This window comes from Leuciscus leuciscus (genome assembly GCF_965113295.1).
Source record: "Leuciscus leuciscus genome assembly, chromosome: 4".
NCBI lineage: Eukaryota > Metazoa > Chordata > Actinopteri > Cypriniformes > Leuciscidae > Leuciscus > Leuciscus leuciscus.
Window position 1 is genome coordinate 52,699,412 of NC_138728.1, and position 9,262 is coordinate 52,708,673.

Consider the following 9,262-nt stretch of genomic DNA (forward strand, 5'->3'; position numbering starts at 1 on the left):
ACAGCCTATTCGTCCCACTGACCGCCTATTTGACCACGAACGGCCTGTTCGTCCACGGCCAATCTAAGTGACAGCCCGTTGCCCCGCTTACTGACCACGAACAGCCTATTCGTCCCCCTGACCTCCTGTGTGACCACGAATGGCCTATGTGTCCCATCGGCATAACTATGCATCATTAGACTTAAAATGTCATCTCCACGGAAAGCCTATCTGGATCATGTCAAATAAGCTATAGTTGGTATGTTTTGGACAAATAGATGAGACAGACAAAACCATTTTAAAATTTTAATTTTTGAACCATAATTCGATGAACATTTATTTAACATGATTTATAAAAGTACAAATTGAACAGAACAAAGGACAGTAAAACAGAAATATATTTGAAAATACAATATGTAAAACATAAATACAATATATATAATATATAAAACGAAATAAATATAAAACTATGGCATAAAATATTTGAACTATATACATTTATACAAACTATTTACAAATCAAGCAGGTCGCTGAGGTCGACAGTGCACAAGTCTGTGTTGTCCTGCAGAACTTGGCAAATGAAAAAAAGAAAAGGGAAACAAAGAAAAACGATTAAAAAATAAATAACACAACAACAAAACTTGGTTTCATGCATGTAAACTTATCACCTATTACTTACCTTGTGCACCTGAAGACGCCTGAAAACACTGCTCATACTCGCTTACCTCCCTGAATAACTCGTCTAAGAAGAACAAGAAAAAGTTCATATTTTTTTTTATTAATGTCCTGTTCATGGAGAAAAACAATACAGTACAAGTTTAAACAATTGTTCAACCTACCGAGGCTTTGCGCTTCTTTGGGTGGCTCATTGTTCTCCATAAGAAGGGCTACAATCAAAAATAAAAAAAAGTTATTAATGTGTTGTTCTTGTATAAACAGCATAATTACATGTTGATCACTTACCCAGAAAGCTTGGAGCCCCTTCCATTTCAAACTCATCTACAATAAACACACACACACACACACACACACACACACACACACACACACACACACACACACACACACACACACACACACACACACACACACACACACAAACAGACTCAATAGTTTGATCAACACCTTGTAAAAAAATATGTTATACTCCCATTGCAAGAAAATCATTCAAAACCTACCCAGCAATTGGAGGCACTCCTCTGGGATAGGCAGAGGGGTCTCTACAGGGCCATCCAGAGCTGACAGGACTGGAGGGTCAAGTTGTTGACCGTTGTTCAGTTTTTGTAGCTGTTCCTCTGCTAGCTCTTTCTTTAACTGTTTGGTCAACAACTTGACCCTTTTTCCCTGAAGAGAGTTTTATTCAAAACATTTTTTAAATGAATTCACAAAAACAAGTATGCTAGTTTGAGATTAGACTTACTGTCAGCTCTGGATGGCCCGATTTTAATTGTCGCTCCACATTTTCAAAAATGATGTCACACTCAGGACACCTGATGTTCCTTAGCTTTATTCTACCCCTGGCAAGTTTCAGCAATATTTTCCTTTCCTCTGAATTTTCTATTTGGTGCTGTGACCTCAGGTGGTGCCTTAGGTGCACAACTTTTGATGGGCACAATGGGCAAGTCAGTAGCATCTTTGACAAATGGAAACAAAGTTAGTTCAGTTTGAACTTCTAGAAACATGATATGACCTATTAATGCATTGTCCACGGACAGCTTACAGGGACCCTGTAATATAAGTTGCAAGTGGGCCCTTCCTGTGCCCAACTGTAACTTATTTGACAGGACCTCTTTAGGCTGTCCGTGGTCAATGCATTAACAGGTCATAATTCATATTGTAAATGTTCTATTGCTTAAAACGTGCAGTACAGTGCACAGGGAAGACAATGCAACATGTTGGGGTACTTTATAGTCCATAATTATGCATAATTAGCCTTAAAATGACATGTCCATGGAGAGCTTGGAAAATCCCTTGGAGAATTTTTCAGTCAGATTTTCAAGTTTCTCCAAACTCCCTGAAATTCACAGCGCTGTCGGGGCACGTCCAGACGAGCGCAGGAGCGCAGGTTTCAGCTCAAAATTGGGTCCAGAGGCTGAGATGTGGACGTCCCACGTACAATCTATCCCATTCAAAAATTTAGGCTGTTCATGGACAGTGGAATTTCTGGGTTCTGAAGGCTGCAAATTGCTCAGGGGGGCCCAAAGATGAACATAAAATTGATATTTAATAAATTTTCTTCATTTTTAATCAATCTTGGCATCAAAATATAAAACAGCATCCCACCTGTAACTTATCTGACAGGGTCTCTGTAAGCTGTCCGTGGTCAATGCATTAATAGGTCATATTTCATACTTATAAATGTTTAATTACTTAAAACATGCAGTACAGTGCACAGGAAAGACAATCCAACATGCTGGAGTACTTTACAGTTCATAATTGTGCAAAATTAGCCTTAAAATGACATGTCCATGGAGAGCTTACAGGGACCCTGTCGAATAAGTTACAGGTGGGCACTTTTGTAAAATCACTCGACCGCTGAAAATTTCAAAGTCGAAAACAGCATCCCACCTGTAACTTATTTGACAGGGTTCCTGTAAGCTGTCCGTGGTCAATGCATTAACAGGTCATAATTCATGATTATTAATGTTTTATTACATAAATCATAGCCACCAGGCGCCGAGATATGGACGGGTGAGTTTTTGGAAAGATACGGTTGAGTTTTTGGGAAAGATACGGGAGAGTTTTCGGAAAGATACAGGTGAGTATTTGGAAAGATATGAGTTGTTGCTTAAATCATAGAGTACAGTGCACAGGGAAGACAACGCAACGTGTTGGGGCTCTTTACAGTTCATAATTATGCATAATTAGCCTTAAAATGGCATGTCCACGGACAGCTTAAAGGAACCCTGTCATATAGGTTACAGGTGGGATGTTCACCAAACGCCTATGAAAATGAATGGGATAAGTGGCACGTGTCAGTGGCTCCCGGGGGTCCGAGGGGCCCCAAACTCGGCAAAAAGTTGCGTCACGTGGCCCTCTGCGACATACCGAGCGGGCCAGGTCGAGACGCGCCCGGTTTATTTTTTGCTATTTTTTATGCACCTCTCTGTCTCCCATTGATCTCTATGGGAGCATGTGTCTGCTAGGGTTAATTCAGCAGTTAGGATTAGAGGTCCCTCTAGGCTCAGGAAGCACCTAGAGCCACGAAACTCTGGGGCCCGACTCGGGGGCCCGTGGCGGTCGTCCGTGACGAATTTCAAGGTCCTGCGACCTTTTGACCCCTTTTGGCCCCTGTTTATGTGACGTCCCACGTGCAACTTATTCCATAGGGCTGTTGGTGGCCAATTAGCGCGAAAAAAGATCAGAGGGACACGGAACTCTAGAACCCGTCCCAGGGGCCCGTGACGGGACGCATACGTCGATTTCGGGCCGATCGGACCTTTCTGTCCACCTTTCACGAAGCACATGGTCCAATTAATGCAGGCCCTCTTGCACACACAGACAGACATATGGTCAAAGTGAACCAAAGGGAGGAGAATTTCTCACTGCAAAAAGACACACTTGGAACCGATCTAGAACCCTGCTATCCACGATCTAGAACCGGGGGCCCCTCGACTACCAGGGTGGCGAATTTGGAGGCGCTGCGACCTTTCGACCCCTGTGTTTCCGCCCTCCCATGTGCAACTTATTCAGTTCAAACTTCACAGGCGCTTCCTGGTCAAGGGGTATTTTTTCAGCCAAACGAGCAGACGGGGACACGGAACTCTAGAACCCGTCCCAGGGGCCCGTGGCGGGACGCATATGTCAGTTTCGGGACCATCGGGCGTTTCCCTCAAACCGTTGTGCTGAAACACACACTTAGAACCGATCTAGAACCCCGCGACCCATGATCTAGAACCGGGGGCCCCTGGACTACCACCGTGTCGAATTTGGGGTCGCCGCGACCTTTCGACCCCTTTTGGCCCCTGTTTATTCGACGTCCCACGTGCAACTTATTCCATAGGGCTGTTGGTGGCCAATTAGCGTGAAAAAAGGTCAGAGGGACACGGAACTCTAGAACCCGTCCCAGGGGCCCGTGACGGGACGCATATGTCAATTTCGGGCCGATCGGACCTTTCTGTCACACCGTCCACCAAACACCTATGAAAATGAATGGGATAAGTTGCAAGTGTCAGTGGCCCCTGTTCGGCCCCCGGAGGTCCCACGGGCCCCAAACACTGCGTGCCGGTAGTTCTCGGGCCCCCGAACAACATATCAGGAGGACGAGTCTCTAGAACTCAGGGCTAAATTTTATGCAACCCTTGTTCAAGTTTCTCTCACAGGCCACTTGCACTCATAGATAACTCATAGACTGATATACCTTGATCGGTTCTAAGGTTCTATATACTTAGAACCGATCTAGAACCCCGCGACCCATGATCTAGAACCGGGGGCCCCTGGACTAGCACCGTGTCGAATTTGGGGTCGCTGCGACCTTTTGACCCCTTTTGGCCCCTGTTTGTTTTACGTCCCACCTGCAACTTATTCCATAGGGCTGTTGGTGGCCAATTAGCTCGAAAAAAGGTCAGAGGGACACGGAACTCTGGACACCGTCCCAGGGGCCCGTGACGGGACGTGTGTGTCAATTTCGGGGCGATCGGACCACACCGAACCTCGTTCGGCCCCTGGAGGTGCTAGGGGCCCGAAACTTCATAGAAAGCTGCGTCACACGGCCCCCACAAACATACAGAGAGGGGAACGTCTACACACACTCACAAAAAAACACTTGGTGGTTAGGGGTCAAAATAGGCCCTTTTTGGACTATGAGGAAGACTATGGTGAAGGTTAGGTGGTCAGGGGACCCCATAGGCACTTTGTGGCAGTGAAGAAGAGGATAGGTGGTGTAACGGAGAGCAGATCACCAGTTGCATGGTGATTAAATCAAATTAATTAATGCAGTCTAAATCTGCAAATACCCCTGTCTCGCTCTGACTCAAGCTATTCTCACATTCCAAAGCACTCTCATTTACGACACCTCTGTTGTTTTGAGATTGCTCGGCGCAAGACGTGCAGCCCAAACGGCGCCGAAAAATGGTGTAAATCATTGACTATCTCTCTCTCTACATGATCTCTTACGTCTAAATCAACAAAGACCGTCTGTTTAGGGCTTGGAGAGCCTAACGCTGACCAATGAGAGCGATCCCGAAAGCACCCCCCCCCCAGGGAGTCTCTCGGACACTGATTTACACATAGACACTAATTAACTCTTCACAACAATAAAACAGTGTTGTAGGGACCAGATGCCAAAAACATGTGGTCTCTGCCGAGTGCATCAATCCAAGGACTCAAACGCACGTACACACATTTACACCCTCACCCTCCCCGGCTCGGAAAGCCAAAAGTTCAACGCGTGGTGTGAACTCTGGGTGACACCACACACACACACACACACACAGAAACACACGCAGGCCCCACCACGTGTGATCCAAAATCCTTGTATAAAATATTTTAAATGTATTTTCGTGATGTGTATGATCCCCTGTCCCAAATATTATGCCTATGTAGTTTATTGGCCTGTAATCACTCTATGGTGCCCACAATTACAAGAAATGATGTACCTCCTTGATTTTAGATATTAGAACTGTCATTCGCGGTATTGCCGTGTTCCACAAACCCCAACGATGTTGAATCTTTAACACAAAATATCAGAGAATGCATTGTTTTATTAAATACCAGTGTTATTAAGTTATGGACGAATTCATCGTTCCAAAACCCCGCGGAAAGGGGGGGCGTATAAACCTCGAAACGTCAGGAGGTGGGCCCATACGTTGTTAAAGACGATTGGCCCACGTACGTGAGGGAGGCGTGAGTTTAGCCCTTTAAAATTTCGCGCCCCTCTCCTCTCAGTGCAGTCCGCCAGAGAGAGAAAGACGACACGCCTCCTTCCCTCAAGGAAGCTTCGCTCGCTTTTATTTTCCTTTTATTTCCAAGTCTTTTCTTAGAACTACTATTACTTCAGTATAGTCTTCTGAAACCAACCCACAAAACCAACTTAAGGCTAAAGATAATCTTTGCTGAGTCTTCGCTCGCTTCAAGTCGCCATAGCAACCAGAACGCTGTGACCACGTGATCCAGGTGCCTTTATCCAACACAGACGAACGCACACACAGAAGGCTGATCTTTCAAACAGAGTAACGTAGATCTTTTAAATTTGCAATCTGAAGGAAATGCTGTTTAAAGTTGTCTAAATATTACTGAGAAACGTTGGGGTTTTGTGGTGAATGACTAAACTGTTTCTATCCCTCTCTCTAAATTCTCTTTCACACACACAAACATACACCTACACACACACACACACATACTCTCACCCACGTGTGCCGAGACAAACACACTACCACGTGCTCACGGAGCCGCAAACCCATCTCTCCTTACAAACACTATCCTCTCAACATCTCACACGCTGATTTTCTCTCTCTCTCTCTCTCTCAAACCTTTTTATTTTGTTGTATTTCTGTATTACGATCGTTATATTGCTTGTTTTGTTTATGCATTTTTACTCCTGCGTGATTTAAAATAATTGTGTAATCGCTAGCTTGTTTAAATAAACTTTGTTAAATCATTTAAATTAAGTTTGCCTGCTTTGTTTCAAATTCTGAGTCCCTGATGAGTGCAGATTTGACCTTATAAGCTCTACGATTGGTTTTATTCTTAAAAGAAACCTAAAATTGTCTAAAACACGGAGATAATTATCTTCTTTGTGGCCACAAGAAAGTGTTATCTATCAGTGTTAAAGACGCCCGATTTCTGTTCATAAATTATACATTCTGTCCGCTGGACGGCCAGTCTGCATGGTAAATGAACATTCTTCAACTTCTACCTCAAATTCCCCCAAATTGAGTAAATGCTACCCGTCTCTATCAGTGATTATTACAAGTAATTGTGTAATCGCTGATACAAGCCGAGGTTTTGACCTATTCCCTAATTTGAATAAATTAATTTATGGAAGCAACAGATGCATATTCACATTGATGAATATTACCGCTAATTTGAGCTAATTAATTCCCCAACACAAAGTCATTGTTGTTACAGTGGTTAGGGGTCAAAATAGGCACTTCGTGGTCAACGAGGAAGACTATGGTGAAGTTTAGGTGGTCAGGGGACCCCATAGGCACTTTGTGGCAATGAAGAAGAGGATAGGTGGTTAGGGGTCAAAATAGGCACTTCGTGGGCAACGAGGAAGACTATGGCGAAGTTTAGGTGGTCAGGGGACCCCATAGGCACTTCGTGGCAATGAAGAAGAGGATAGGTGGTTAGGGGTCAAAATAGGCACTTCGTGGGCAACGAGGAAGACTATGGTGAAGTTTAGGTGGTCAGGGGACCCCATAGGCACTTCGTGGCAATGAAGAAGAGAATAGGTGGTTAGGGGTCCAAATAGGGGCTCCCTGGCACTGAGGAGGACTACGGTGAAGACTAGGTAGTTGGCGGACACCAAAAGCACTTGGTGGACCTGCCCGTAGTGCACTGGCACCCCCAGAGGCGTCCACCCAGGGCCTATGGTAATTTATGGTAATTTGGGCCACTTTATATGCGATTTTAGAAAACGTCCAAGTCACCATTAGGTTAAGCAGCTCGTGTCGTCCATTTCGAGCACGCGGACCTTCGAGTGCCTAGGCCGACAATGACAACTTAAATGAATGGGCAAATTCCCACGAACTACCTAGCGGCCAGATGAAAATGCTAAATTATCCAAATTGACAGAGTGTGTTAAAGATATAAAAGATTGGATGACGCGCAATTTCCTTTTATTAAATCCAGACAAGACAGAGGTACTAATCATCGGTTCAAAAAACCGCCCACAAAACCTCTCATTCTACAACTTTAACATAGTAGGATGTCCTGTTACTTTATCCTCTACAGTAAAAGACCTGGGTGTTATACTAGACTGCAACCTGTCTTTTGAAAATCATATTTCATATGTTACAAGAACGGCCTTTTTCCACCTTAGAAACATTGCTAAGCTACGTAACATGCTATCAGTTTCTGATGCAGAAAAATTAGTTCATGCATTCATGACCTCGAGACTAGATTACTGTAATGCTTTATAAGCTGGTTGTCCTGCATCCTCAATAAACAAGCTACAGTTAGTCCAAAATGCAGCTGCTAGAGTTCTTACTAGATCAAGAAAATATGATCATATAACACCAATTTTATCATCATTACATTGGTTACCTATAATGTTCCGTATTAATTACAAGGTATTGCTACTGACTTATAAAGCCCTAAACGGCTTAGCTCCAGTCTATTTAACGGATCTTCTATCGCCCTATAATCCATCGCGCTCTTTAAGATCACTAAATTCAAGGCTTTTGGTCATACCTAGGATATCCAGAACCACCAAAGGAGGGAGAGCATTTTCACATTTAGCTCCAAAACTCTGGAATAGTCTTCCTGATACTGTTCGTTGCTCAGACTCGCTCTCCCAGTTTAAAACTAGATTAAAGACGCATCTCTTCAGCCAGGCATTGATATAATACTTTTAATCTTACAGTTAAATCCGACCTCTAGTTCATAAACGCCAGAGGAGAACTGGCCCCCGACTGAGCCTGGGTTCTCCCAAGTTTTTTTTTTTTTTTTCTCCATTAGGTCACCTGATGGAGTTTTTTGGTTCCTTGCCACTGTTGCCTTTGGCTTGCTCAGTTGGGGATATTTGGGGATATTTAATTGAATTAATCAATCAACAATACTATTTATCAGCATTACCAAACGTGGACGTTTTCCACTAGAAACAAACATTGATGTATTATTTTAATTTAATACTGTGAAGCTGCTTTGATACAATCTGTATTGTGAAAATCGCTATATAAATAAACTTGACTTGACTTACTCTGGAGGAAGAGGAATCGTTAGTCAATTATATTGTTTGGATGGCAGATCATGGTTTTCCCCTAACAAGAACCATTGTCAAGTGTCTTGCCCTGGAGATAATTAAAGAGAGCAGCCAGAAGACTCTGGTCAACCTGGAGACGGGGTTGAGTGACAACTGGTGGGTCTGCTTCAAAGCTTGCCACCCAGAGCTGACCACCCGGACACCGGACTCCCTCGATAGGGCCAGGGTCCTTGCCGCAACACCTGAGGGAATAGATCATTTTTTCAATTTGCTTGTTGAAATTATCAACCTCCACAGTCTCCATGACAAACCTCATCAGCTGTGGAACTGCGATGAGGCGGGCTTCGGAGATAAGCCAAAGTCGAAGGAGAAGGTGATCTGCCAGAAGGGAAAGCGCCACATCTACCGGCAGCAGAC

The 9,262-nt window shown here is 44.0% G+C and overlaps 1 long non-coding RNA gene across 1 annotated transcript; it reads right to left on the reverse strand.

The window, feature by feature from the left end:
- Nucleotides 1-311: 311 nt before the first annotated feature.
- LOC309496228 lies at nucleotides 312-929 on the reverse strand. Its single transcript, XR_014205070.1, has 3 exons — nucleotides 819-929; nucleotides 659-721; nucleotides 312-549 (listed from the first exon to the last, which is right to left on the reverse strand). It is a non-coding gene; the product is annotated as an uncharacterized lncRNA (long non-coding RNA).
- Nucleotides 930-9,262: the final 8,333 nt, after the last annotated feature.